At 40.0% G+C, this 13,568-nt stretch overlaps 1 protein-coding gene and 1 non-coding gene across 10 annotated transcripts in view; one reads left to right on the forward strand and one right to left on the reverse strand.

The window, feature by feature from the left end:
* NAALADL2 (N-acetylated alpha-linked acidic dipeptidase like 2) overlaps positions 1–13,568 on the reverse strand; it is a 1,439,631-nt gene that overhangs the window by 139,375 nt on the left and 1,286,688 nt on the right. The gene's annotated exons all lie outside the window — the stretch shown is intronic.
* On the forward strand, positions 4,455–4,530 carry LOC149127065 (small nucleolar RNA SNORD36). Its single transcript, XR_016233358.1, has one exon. It is a non-coding gene; the product is annotated as a small nucleolar RNA SNORD36 (small nucleolar RNA).

The following is a 13,568-nucleotide window of genomic DNA, read 5'->3' on the forward strand; positions in this document are numbered from 1 at the left end:
CATGTTTTTATGTTTGGAAATTATTATATCTGAAATCCATAAAAATTGGGTTTAAATAATAATATGAAGGAATATTTAGATGTTGATAAACAATTGTTTTAAAATGTGGCCTTGTATCTCTTTGCTCTATGTCACCTTGCATATAATGTTGATTACACTAGTCTCATTTTCTTATTGTAAGTTTCAAATTCCACTGAGCTTACATCATGAACTTTGATGGATGAGCTAGACTCTGGTGTCTGTCTGGGCAGGTGTGAGATAAATTGCTGGGCAGGCTATGATCTTTGGGCAAATTACTCTCCTTGACTACAATATATATAGATGAGATGTGTCAGTGTTCATATACACACTTGTCAGTTGCATTACCCAGCTGATGAAAACACAAGTTATGAGACCATCAAAACGAAAAGGGAGAAATTCACTGTGTCATAGGAAATTAGTAAAAGAACCATCACTTTAAGCTAGAATTATGATGAGATAAACCTTTGGTATATTTGATAGGGAAAAATTCAAAGCACTTAATCAAATATAAGTAATTATACATTTTTCTTTTCCATCCAGAATTAATTTTTGTTTAATACAAGTGAAAGTGAATATACAATAATAGATTTCTAAAGTGTTAAGGAGCAAGTAAAAAGCTTATAAAAATTTCATTTAATAAGCTTTGGCCACTCATTCAAATTCAGAATTGTCTCATTATTGTTTTGCTTTAGCATGATAAAGAAAAGATATTTGCCTGTGGAAGAGATCCTTATAATATATGACTATTTAACTCACAATTCTTTTAGCAGATGTCAAATCTATGTGCTCAGGAGCCAGGACCTAGTCTAAGCAATACAGACACAGGATTTAACAAAGATCAGTCAAAAATGACTTTCATGATGAAATTTGCTTTTTTTATAATATAGTCCATACATCTTTCTGCTCCTTAGTGAAACTGTGAATTAATTTTGACTTCAAGGGTTAAAGTATTAGACATGCTACATGGACACCTAAAATAATTTATATTCAAGAAATCAGGTGGAAAATCAAGAAATTTCAGGTGGAATCCAAATGACTTCCAATAATTTTGTATTATACCAAACTTACTCCTAACCAATATTATTTTTTCCCTACAGCCTATTAAGGAAATAAAATTCCTCCAGTACTAGACTATTTAAGAATAGCAACTGTCATAGATGCAGAAAAACATAACTATTTACAAGGATTAAGACCTAGAAAGAATTAGAAGCCACAGAAAATATTATAAGAGACTTAAGAGTAGAAAAATACTATATTTTCTTCAAAATTTGTTCTTCCTACCTCCTCTGTTATTACTCAACAAACTATGTATTTCCTTATTCCCTCACTTTGTTTCTCCCAGATAAAGATAGACCTTATTTCTAAACCCTGGTGAAAAATCTACCCTCAAAAAGAACCTTACTGTTTCACAAAGATGAATCATGCAAATATCACTCTTTATTTATATATACTCTCCAGGCCTAATTTTGAAATAAAAATTTCATGTTTTTTTGAAATTGTGTTTTTTAGTATTATGGATAGAAACAATCTAGCCTAAAAATTTCAGATTTCAAGTCAACATAAGTAAATATAAATTAAGAGTCACAAATGTTATGCTAGTTTTTTTTATTTTTTTTATTTTTATTTTTTGACAGGCAGAGTGGACAGTGAGAGAGAGAGACAGACAAAAAGGTCTTCCTCTGCCGTTGGTTCACCCTCTGATGGCCGCCGTGGCCGGCACACTGCGCTGATCCGATGGCGGGAGCCAGGTACTTATCCTGGTCTCCCATGGGGTGCAGGGCCCAAGGACTTTGGCCATCCTCCACTGCACTCCCTGGCCACAGCAGAGAGCTGGCCTGGAAGAGGGGCAACCGGGACAGAATCCGGCGCCCTGACCGGGACTAGAACCCGGTGTGCCAGCGCCGCAAGGCGGAGGATTAGCCTAGTGAGCCGCGGCGCCGGCCCGTTAGTTATTTTAATAAAAAATTTGAGAGAGAGAGAGAGAGAGAGAGAGAGAGCATTTCAGTGCTCCTATCCAGTGGTTCATTCTCCCAAATGCCTGCAACAATCAGGACTAGGCTCTGGTGAAACCCAGGGGAGAGGAACTCAATTCAGTTCTTCCACATTGGTGTCAGGAACTCGAGTGTTTGAATCATCACCCTGCCTCCTAGGGTGTCTTTAGCAGGAAGCTAGAATCAGGTGCTGGAGGCGAGAGTCAAATCAGGACACTCAGATGTTGGATACAGGCATTCTAATCTGTGTCTTAGCCATTAAGACAAATGCCCACCCTGTTGTGCTAATTGTATTTTTTTCAAACTTCAATTTATTCATTTATTCATTTTTTTATTTGCAAGGCAGAGAGCCAGAGGAACACACACACACACACACTCACACACATGCATTCACACACACACACATCTCTCATCTACTACTTTGCTTCTCAAACGCTATTTGGGGTTTGGCCAGCTGAAACTAGGAGCCAGGAATGCAATCTTTGTCTCTCACATGGGCAGCAGGCACCCAAATAATGAGCTACCACTGCTGTCTCCAAGGGAGACAGGAATCTGAAATGAGGAGTGAGGCTGCTATTTAACCAAGGCACTCCAATATCGTTTGCAAGCACTTCAAATGGCATCTTGGCCACTGTGACAAACAGTTTATGATATTTTAATTTAAATATAATAATTAGATGCCATCATAATTATGTCAAGATTTTTAATGCATTGGATACTTCATAGAACTCTCAAAAACTCTTTATAAATATTTTAAATTATTTTGCATAAATATTTTATGTTTTTCACAACAAAACACAGGACTACCAGTTACTTTTCCTTGTCATGTTTACCAAAAATTAAGGTGTTTAAAATGAGTGAAGCCGATAATCAAATCAAGAACTTTCAGAATAATAATTCACACAAGAGAATGAGAATGTATATTCCAGCTTTACACAAAGATGAGCAGGACATGTGTATCCCATTGCCATTCTTGATAATTCACGCCCCTCTCATCTGGATGGATAAGTAAACAAATCATGTTCATGATGATAGATAGATAGATAGATAGATAGATAGTTATAAAGGCAGAATAAAATATTTTTAGAATATTTGTTTTATTTATTTAATTGAAAGAGTGCAAGAGAGAGAGAGAGAGAGAATCTTCCATCCTCTGGTTTACTCCCCAAATAGCCCAATGGCTAGGATAGGGACAGGCTGAAGCCAGGAACCTGGAGGCAATCCTAGATTCCATATGGTGGCAGAAGCTTAAGTACTTGGGCCTTCATCTGCTGCCTTCCCAGGCACACCAGTAGGGAGATGGTGTAAGCAGAGCAGCCAGTATTCTGATATGAGATGCCAGCATCGCTGTCAGCAGCTTAACCTATTGCACCACACCACTGGCTCCAAAATACATTATTTTATTTTATTTTATTTTATTTTATTTTTTGTCCACTTCTTGATTGCTTATTTCTTTTTTTTTCAACTTTCATTTAATAAATATAAATTTCCAAAGTACAACTTTTGGATTATAGAGGCTTTTCCCCCCATAACCTCCTCCCATCTACAACCAACCCATCTCCCACTCCCTCTCCAATCCCATTCTTCAATAAGATATATTTTCCATTATCTTTATATACAGAAGATCAACTTAGTATATACTAAGTAAAGATTTCAACAGACTGCACCCACACAGAAACACAAAGTATAGAGTGCTGTTTGAGTAGTAGTTTTACCGTTAACTCGCATAGTACAACACATTAAGGACAGATATTCTACATGGGGAGTAGGTGCACAGTGACTCCCGTTGTTGATTTAACAATTGACACTCTTATTTAGGAAGTCAATAATCACGCTAGGCTCTTGTCATGAGCTACCAAGGCTATGGAAGCCTTTTGAGTTCACCAACTCTGATCTTATTTAGACAAGGCCATATTCAAAGTGGAAGTTCTCTCCTCCCTTCAGAGAAAGGTATCTCCTTCTTTGATGGCCCATTCTTTCCACTGGGATCTCACTCACAGAGATCTTTCATTTAGGTCTTTTCTTGCCACAGTGTCTTGGCTTTCCATGCCTGAGAAACTCTCATGGGCTTTTTAGCCAGATCTGAATGCCTTCAGGGCTGAATCTGAGGCCAGAGTGCTGTTTAGGACATCTGCTCAGTTAGTTGTCATCGATCAGGAAGAACATATGATATTTGTCCCTTTGGGACTGGCTTATTTCACTCAGCATGATGTTTTCCAGATTCCTCAATTTTGTTGCAAATGACCAGATTTCATTTTTTTTACTGCTGTATAGTATTCTATTGAATACATATCCCATAATTTCTTTATCCAGTATAAATTGTTAAAAGTTGTACTTTGGAAATTTATATTTATTAAATAAAAGTTGACAAAAACATAATGAAATGCTTTTGTTCTAGGTAGTTGGCTGTGATACAGAAATCTGAAAATCAAATTAAATTTTATGAAATGATGAATTTGTTCTTTATTTTCAGAATAACATTGAAGCTTCAAAGAAAGACCTTACTAACTGAATAATACAAATTAAATACTGATTTTAGTCAGTTCAGTTGTACAAATTTGAATGTTTTTTTTAATTTTTTTAATTTTTTAATTTTTTACTAAGACTAACAATGTTCATCCTATTTGCTTTCTAACGATCCAACATTCCAATAACTAGAAAGGCAAGCAATAGGAAGTCATAGAAATTTGAGGAAGTAGAAAATAGACAGCAGTTTTGCTTCTAATTATCAAGAAACAATGAAAATTTTAAACAGTCTACTGCAATAACATCCAAGAAGATGATCATGACCTAGTTTTTAAAATCTAAACAGACAGATTCAAAGACAGTAGAATAGGGAAACGGCATGCTGCTCTAGGGTAGGGGAAAATAGTAAAAAAAAAAAAAAAAAAAAAAAAGACATTCCAGGAGAGATTTAGAAAACTGCAGTGGAAATTCTAGAGAATGAAGGACACTGTGGATCTGTGTGGAAGGTGCAGAGGCACAGCAATGAGCATGGACATAAGACACGAACCCAGCAGCCGGGAGCTGGAGAAAATGTCAGCTTTGAAGAGGAAGTGTTGAGATCCGACTGCGGCAGCCCATGCCACTGGTGATACAGCCTGAGGGAGAACCTGGTGGACTACAAAGTATTCGAGTCCAGCCTGGAGCCCTCAAGGGGGTAGGGTGCACACGAACCCAGCAAAAAAAGGATGGGGACACATTTCTCTTTCCCCATCCCCTCTACAACGGCACTTGACAAGCGGCAGAGAGAGGGCAGGCACCATTTTGGACATAAATAGCAGCTGCGGCAGCTCTTATGGTTGCACCTAGCAACTGGAGGGGACAAGACACCATCTTGTCAGCAGCTTGGGTGTACACACCCAGCAATGCGCCGGGCAGGGAAAAGGAGCCATTCTGACATCAGGACCTGGTGCAGAGGCTCTTGCGCATGCCCAGCAACCAGTGGGGAGAAGGCGCCAATTGTGACATGAGTAGGGGGTGCAGCTGGCAGCTCTTGGGCATAAGTGTGATCCATGGATTTTACAAGAGAAAAAAGTCTGCATTCCCCTCTGACATTGAGTCTTACTCAAAGGACTGAAGGGGGCTGGCCCAGAGCCTCTCAATATGTCACAGGGTTCAGGGCTCAACCCGCCTAGATGGAGCATGCATGGGCAGCTGGCTAGGGAATGTCTCTACCTCTCCATGAACAGCACAGCCTAGTGGGGAGGAGTAGGTGCCCTGCACTCCACGATTGTGGGAGCCTTGTGTACTGAGACTTTGGGAACTCTGACTTTACAAGAGGGTGCAGGGTGTAGCTATGTCTCTGGGCACTCACTGTGAGTGACTCTACGCATTCAGTGCTTCCTGACTGCCTAGGGTGGGTCATTGCAGCAGGATCTGTTCTCATACTGAGGACTGCAGTGTGGATGAGCGTTGCACCCACTGTGGGCTAACACCTGGGCATTGATCACCTTGGAAGAGAGGAAGGGAGAGTGCGTCTGCGCCAACAGAGGTGATCATATCCACCTTTCTGCTAACAAGAGAAGATGTACCATGCCAAGTTTGGGTGTCGCCCTGGGTGCTTGACTCAACCTGAGCACTGACTTGAGCTCCCTGGCCACAGTCGGCACACACATCGGGGCATTCACTGCAAAAGCAGAAACTCCACTAAGCCACAGAGGTATCGTTCAAAGATAAAATTCATCAGAGGAAAAAGCCAGTAAGTATTTACACAAATGCCTAGAAATAAACCCAGAAATTTAGGAAACAAGAATAAGGAAGACAATATGACCACCCTCTCCAAAGGATCCTAACGCCACCTCAATAGGATGTGAAGATGTGAGCTGGAGATGTGCTATAGTGGGTGAGGCTGACACTTGTGGCGCTGGCATCCTATGTTGGTTCCAGTTCAAGTTCCGGCTGCTCCATTTACAACACAGATCACTGCTGATGGCCCGGGAAGGCTTTGGAGAATGGCACAAGTACTTGGGCCCCAACAACCACGTTGGATACCTGGAGGAAGCTACTGGCTCCTGGCTTCAGATCAGTCCAACTCTGCCCATTGCAGGCATTTGGAGAGTGAATCAGCAGACCGAAGATCTCTCTCTGTCTCTCTCCTCTCTCTGTGACACTGCCTTTCAAATAAATAAGTAAATCTTTAAAACAAAAATAATGTGGTGGTCAGCACTGTGGCATAGCCGATAAAGTGCTAGTATCCCATATGGGCATCAGTTCGAACCCAGGCTGCTCCACTTCCAATCCAGCTATCTGCTATGGCCTGGGAAAGCAGTAGAAGATGGCCCAAGTCCTTGAGCCCCTGCACCTGTGTGGGAGACCTGGAAGAAGCTCCTGACTCCTAGCTTTGGATTGGTGCAGCTCTGGCCATCAGGGGAGTGAACTAGTGGACAGAAGACCTCTCTCTCTATATATGCTTCTGCCTCTACCTCTCTGCAACTCTGGCTTTTAAATAAAATAAAGAAATCTTAAAAAAAAATAATGCTAAGATTAAGAGTGATAGTAAAATGGTACCATCTTATCTGTGGTGCCATCTCAGGCTCTAGCCCCCATCACCAGCCTGGCTCACTAGAAGTCAGGTAACCACATGGCCCAACCACAAGCGTCAGCTGCACCCCCACCCTAATGGGATTCATTGCTCCCACTTCCCTACCTCCTGCAAGAGTATAACAGGACCTGCTTCCTGCACACGTCCTCTCTGTCACCCTTGCTCTCTTATCCTCTCCCTCTGGCCTGTTGGGTTTCCCCTACCTGACAATACACCTTTCCCTTAATTCTGGTGTTTAGTGTGCTTTGTGGTGGCCTTACACTGGTGCTGTGACTTGGATCCAGGCTCTTCCACTGACCTTGGTCTCCCCTCAGGAATTTGACCCGCCAACCACAAAGCATACCCCTGGACCTCCTTCCATGCCACCACTCTGTGATCTCCATGCACACACTGGCCTTTCAAATTTCTGAGGTAAGATGGGGTGGGTGGAGGATCTTTTCATTGCGACTTTCTACAGGTTGTGGTTCTATGTGACTCTACCCCTAAAGTCCTGGTATCATGCACCACAACGCCTATGGCCTTATGCCTCTACGGACTCTGTGTCCTGAACAACAGCAGGTGTGGGTGATGACTCAACCCCCTGTTTCCCTTCTATGGGCTATGCCCTGGGCTCCAATGGGTGCATGGGTGATGACCCACCTTCTGTTCCCGTATTCTCCCTTCAGATGGCCCTGATCGCAGGGATGCCCGATATCCTACTCTACAGGTCCCCATGGGAGCTTCTTCCTCTGGCGTTCCATTTGATCATCCCCTCAATTGTCTCCTACCAGTCTAAATGGTTAATAACATCATGTTTAAACCCAACATTTTCGGGATCTCTAACATTTATGTTAGTTTTTGAAAAAGTATAAGGAGATTTCCTATGTCTAAGCCTTCTATCTCTGCCTGTGTTCTCCAGCTCAAACTCTTAACTTCCAAAGTTCTTGCTAAAAAGCCAAAGCTCTGGCTCTGTCTCACTCACTGTACCTCCTCCTCCCACCTGGAAATTGCAACCTTATCTCAGAACTATCCTTTGTCCAAAGTCTACTCCCCCTGCCGTATGTCTGATTCTATCTAACACCCTCCTCCTGGAGAAGCAAAGGCTAGTTGTTGAACCGGCACCATCACCCTCCGGCCCTCGTCTTTCAACTGGTCTTTGCCCCTGTCCCTCCTGTTCCAATTTTGCCATAAGAATAACAAGCGAATGGTGATTCCATCCTTCTGAGCTCCCAGTTTACTGGAAAAGAAATTCACCCTTTTGGTGGTTCTTTTTCTTTTTTTTCTTTTCTTTTTTTTTCTTTTTTCTTTTTTTTATCATGAGCAAGCCAGACAGGATAATCAAGTCTTTTGATGGGTTTTGTCCCTGCCTTATCACTGAATGTCAAGCTGACCTCATCAGGTCTCCTCAATTCCTACAAACTCGATTTCCTGGTCCCATTGAAAAGCATTTCCTAGATATTTCATTCGTTAGCTCTGGATTACCAGCCAAAACTGTCTCTATTCCTAAACCTTCCTCCTCCATTCGGCAATTCTCTCTTTTAACCTAGCCACACTGGCGTCTCTCTCGCCCTGCACCAAGAGGGTCATAAAGCCCTCTAGCTAGGAATGCTCACATTACCCTGAGATATCTCTCTCCCAACCTAAGTGAAATAATGGTGAAGACGATTGGTCCTTCAAACCAGCAGGCTCATCAGGTTAATTACTATTTCCAGACATATCTCCTCTTCCCCCATTGCCCTTTATTCTATCACCTATCAGATAGTCTTTCTTAGGAATCTCTGGAGGGGTATCCACCTACTCTGATGGATGCCCTCCCCCATTAAACCTAACATAATGGTAAACAATCTTCAGTGAAAACTACACTTAAATTCAGTTAAAATCTAAAAAGATGTCTTTGTTAAATGATAATCTGGTGCATGAGGAATTGACTCAACTGTAACTAAACATTGGATTTAAAGAAATTTTTCTTTTAAATCTAGGGATCACTGCCTTTAAAAAATATTGCTTTGTAACTTACTGAACTTGTTTTACAGTTTGTTTTAACAGGTTTCCAATGATATACAATGGGTAATCAATACTCGTTATAGCCCCTAAGGTAGATTTTGCAGTCTCTGGTTTAATGTCACTGATTCATAACTAAAGTTTTATAAAAGGAGTAGAATTCCATATAAATACATTTTTGACCTTAATTAAGATAGAAGTATGGTATAATATCAGCATCTTCATTCATCTAGGTGTTATCACTAAATGCAAATTGGGTAAATGCAAATGAGACAAATGTGTCTAAATGTAAACATTGGTACTCTTAACACCTTATATTCTATAGATAACTATCTGGGTTTGCTAACATGTTTTCATAAATTGTCCATATGAAAATAGTTCAACACCACTTGAAAGTAACTAAGGTTGAAGTTGGCTACATTATCTTATTTAGAAAATGTCTTAATTTGGAGATTTCTAAAGGGTTATTTCAAAATGTAAATCAAAGAAATCAGCAAGTGGAAAGCAAAAGCTATTGTTTGACACAGAACTAGTATCTGATCCTCTGTTAAAGCAATGATGTTTTTACAATATTTTGAAATTGTCCTAAAAATCTATGTAAAACCTGCAGCATCTCCTTTTGATAGGTTTATCTAATTGGTGACTCCCTGACAATTTTCTAGTCAGCTCCAGTAAGCTGTTCTCTCTTCCCTAGTTATAACTCTGTTAAAACTGTTCCAAGTTATGGGTTATGACTCCATGCACTAGCTCTTAAATTTAAGGTTTTATTTCTGATTTTTGGAACAACCTAAGAGACAGATTTTGTGTTCTGTTGAGGTAATCTATGTGTTCTCTTAATGTCTGTTGAGCTCTAATTGTTTAAGAACAGTTGAGTTTTTTATTAAGAGTTATGGTCTGTCTGAATATATAATCATTCTAAAGCATTTGAGTAATCACTTTGTAACATTGATCAAATCTGATCTATATTATGTCATGATGTTAAGAGATCTTACTTCAACTAGATATTTTAAGCCTTCTTGGCATCCTTGACAGGCATTCAAAAAATCAAAGTTCCAAATTCTTTGGATTTGATATTTCAAGTTGAACCCCTGGAAATATCAAAGGATATATCTTTCATCTTGTAGGGACACCAACTAACAAGGCTATTTGGATTATATTAAAGGTACTATCAAGATTTGAAATGGTGCTCAATTTTGTTACACAAAAGTCCAAAAGTTAATTAAGTCTAATGATCTTGTGTTGTTATGAGACATGATGGTTATCTCCATGAGAAAGGCCCACAGGCCTAAAAGGGTTAAATATTTTGCAAAATCCTACAAGTATTTTCAAAAATACTGTGTAGAATAAGCAAGTACCTCTTCTTGTTGTTTAATGAGCTTATAATTTTTTTTCTTCTTTTTTTCTTCTTCTTCTTCTTTTTTTTTTTTTTTGACAGGCAGAGTGGACAGTGAGAGAGAGAGACAGAGAGAAAGGTCTTCCTTTGCTGTTGGTTCACCCTCCAATGGCCACTGCTGCGGCCGGCGCAGTACGCTGATCCGATGGCAGGAGCCAGGTACTTCTCCTGGTCTCCCATGGGGTGCAGGGCCCAAGTACTTTGGCCATCCTCCACTGCACTCCCTGGCCACAGCAGAGAGCTGGCCTGGAAGAGGGGCAACCGGGACAGAATCTGGCGCCCCGACCGGGACTAGAACCCGGTGTGCAGGCGCCGCAAGGTGGAGGATTAGCCTAGTGAGCCATGGCACCGGCCTGAGTTTATAATTTTAACATGGCTATTTGAAGCCTTTGCCATCCATAGTTTTATATCCTCCAAACCATAAAAAATCAGATCTACTGTTCATGAAGTTAAGACATTGTTAGTTCTGTGTTTAGATGTGTCCTTTTAGGTTCCAAAGAACCTCTTTTTCCCTGACATCTATTGTAATCAATACTTTGGGACAGTTCTGTAAGCAGATAAAGCCAATAATGTTCTACAGGTTCCAACTTAGATTAAGTGACTAAGAGCATGAAGTAATTCTAATCAATTGATGATAAATTAAAAAAAAACAGCTAAAGATTTCAAAAATCTATTACTGAAACTGCTTTACTGTGCTATCTTGTATGTTATGTTATACATGTATACATACTGTATGTCTACATGCGAAATTTATTAAGAACTCTATTTTAATTGGCTTATAGATAAAAGATTGCTCATAAATTTAAACTGCTAAATTAATCGAAGGTACATTTTGTTTATGTGACCTGAATCTCTGTATCACATGTTTTAAATTTGTTTGTAAAAAGAAACTAAAACTTCTTAAGACATTGACATGTTTGTACTTGATTTTGCTCGTCAAACAAGTTACACTGTGTAGATACTTAAGAGATGTTCCAAATACATTTAGCCTTGTCTTTAAATTTATAGAAGGCATTGGACCTTCTATAAGTTGTTATTAAAATTGCTTGCTATATTTTCATTTGATACTGTTATTGTCAGTAAGTGATCTGGGAAGCCTGACTTGTTCCCTCATTTCTCTATTCTCTTCAAGATAAAAGACTGACTGTATACTGAAGGATGCTCTAGAATGTAGAGTTTGATCTTTAGATCTTATAAAAGGATGGCTAACAGTAACATCATAGCCAAAATGAGAGCTTAGATTATGATTTCACAGCTAGATTTACTTCACCACGGGCACAGTAAACGGGCCAAACCTCCCTTTCAGACCAAACAAAGGGAGAGAAAGTTTAAAAGTGAGGACATAGCTTTCCTCATGGGCATTGTCTACCTTTCAGAAAGACCACTATCAGAACATGCCTGTGACTACAGACTTTTAGATTAAGCCACCGAAGATTAGAAATGGAACTGAGTACCCTCTTGACTTGCATCCTGTTAAAGGTTTCCTCTGGTCTGCTCTAACGAAAACCGGGAGGAAGAGAAAGCCAGGCAGCAGAAGCAACGTAAAGATGTGTGGAGGCCAATCAATGCTGCTGTGCACAGTGATCTGCCATCAGAGAGTCCCAACAGGCTGGTCCACTGCAGTGGCTTTCAACACGAAATGCCAGGGCTTCAGCAGGAGTCAGCTTATGAAGAGCCCTGGCAGCTCTGCCAGCCAGGAGTTGGGTCACTGGAAACAGAACTGTCCTGGAGGTGAAGGACTCCCAGGTCAGAGCTGCTGACCTTATTGGTTTTAAGATGAAAAGCCTTTCACTCCGCCCAGCTTCCAAAGTAACCACTGCTGCTGAGGGGACGGCCAAGCAGAGTCAGCAATATTGCAGTGTGAGCCTCCCATATGGGCGCCGGTTTGAGTCCCAGCTGCTCCTCTTCTGAACCAGCTCTCTGCTATGGCCTGGGAAAGCAGTGGAAGATGGCCCAAGTCCTCAAGTCCCTGCATCTGCATGGGACTTGCAGATGAAGCTCCTAGCTCCTGGCTTCGGATCGGCGCAGCTCTGGCCATTGCAGCCATCTGGGGAGTGAACCAGCAGATGGAGGACCTCTCTATGCCTCTGCTTCTGCCTCTCTGTAACTCTGACTTTCAAATAAAGTAAATAAATCTTTAAAAAAATAAAAAAAGAATGTAAAGATTAAGAGATTGATGAATTTTGAATTTCCTTCAAAATACTGTGGTGTATCTGATAAGTCATTAAGAAAAATCATATCATCTTCATCTGGGAAGTTATTAATATTTCTGCATGGTTCTTCATGCTTACAGTTAAACTTTAGTGGAGGAAAATATTGAATGTTATCAATCAAAAGCCATAGATATGAAAACTTAGCAAATATTTATTGAGTTTCTACTGTGCTTGTATGTAAGGTTTACGATTGTTGTAACAAGACTGCATGATAGAAAAAATTATCACCAATTTAAAGATGAAGCAGTAAAGATTTTGAGACTTCAGTTTCTAAAAGTGACATTGTAGTTTATAACTCTTGCCTGTAATCTCACTGAACTAGCTCTTTTTACTTTTTACTTGTTGAACTCTTTTTCTAGTGGAGCATGCAGCCTTTGACTATAATGTAAGTTAAAAATATATGTCCAAAGAGAGAGAGAGAGAGAGAGAGAGAGGAGAGGAGAAGGAGGGAAGAAAGGAAGTATCATTGAAACCTTAGAATTGTGTATGTGACTACACTGAGTCTGTTCTCTTTGTACCAATATCACATTAACATGAAAACTGATGAGAATTGTATTGTAGTAATTATGCATTTGCTGTGACCCTGAGACTTGAATGTATGAATAAATTACTCTAAAAATAAAAGCAACATGTTCAACAAACAGAGAATCAATCACTAAATATCAGATCTGTGTCAGGGTTTTAAGATCTACAGTCTTCATCCTTAACACTGTAAATCCAGAATACTGAAAACACTGTGTGTGTGTGTTTGTGTGTTTGTGTGTTCATGTGAAGTATCTTTATGTAGGTAGAATAATGAAAATTATAAGAACTTTATTAAAAATAACTATTTTAGGATATCCTAGGAAAATTTTCTTTGAAATATTGAAGTTAAATGAGGGCATTGGACAACTTTAGTTTAAAAACAAAACCTGAATCAAGCATTG

The sequence above is a fragment of the Oryctolagus cuniculus genome, chromosome 4, assembly GCF_051225735.1.
Source record: "Oryctolagus cuniculus isolate XC-2025 breed Fujian yellow rabbit chromosome 4, ASM5122573v1, whole genome shotgun sequence".
NCBI classification, from domain to species: domain Eukaryota; kingdom Metazoa; phylum Chordata; class Mammalia; order Lagomorpha; family Leporidae; genus Oryctolagus; species Oryctolagus cuniculus.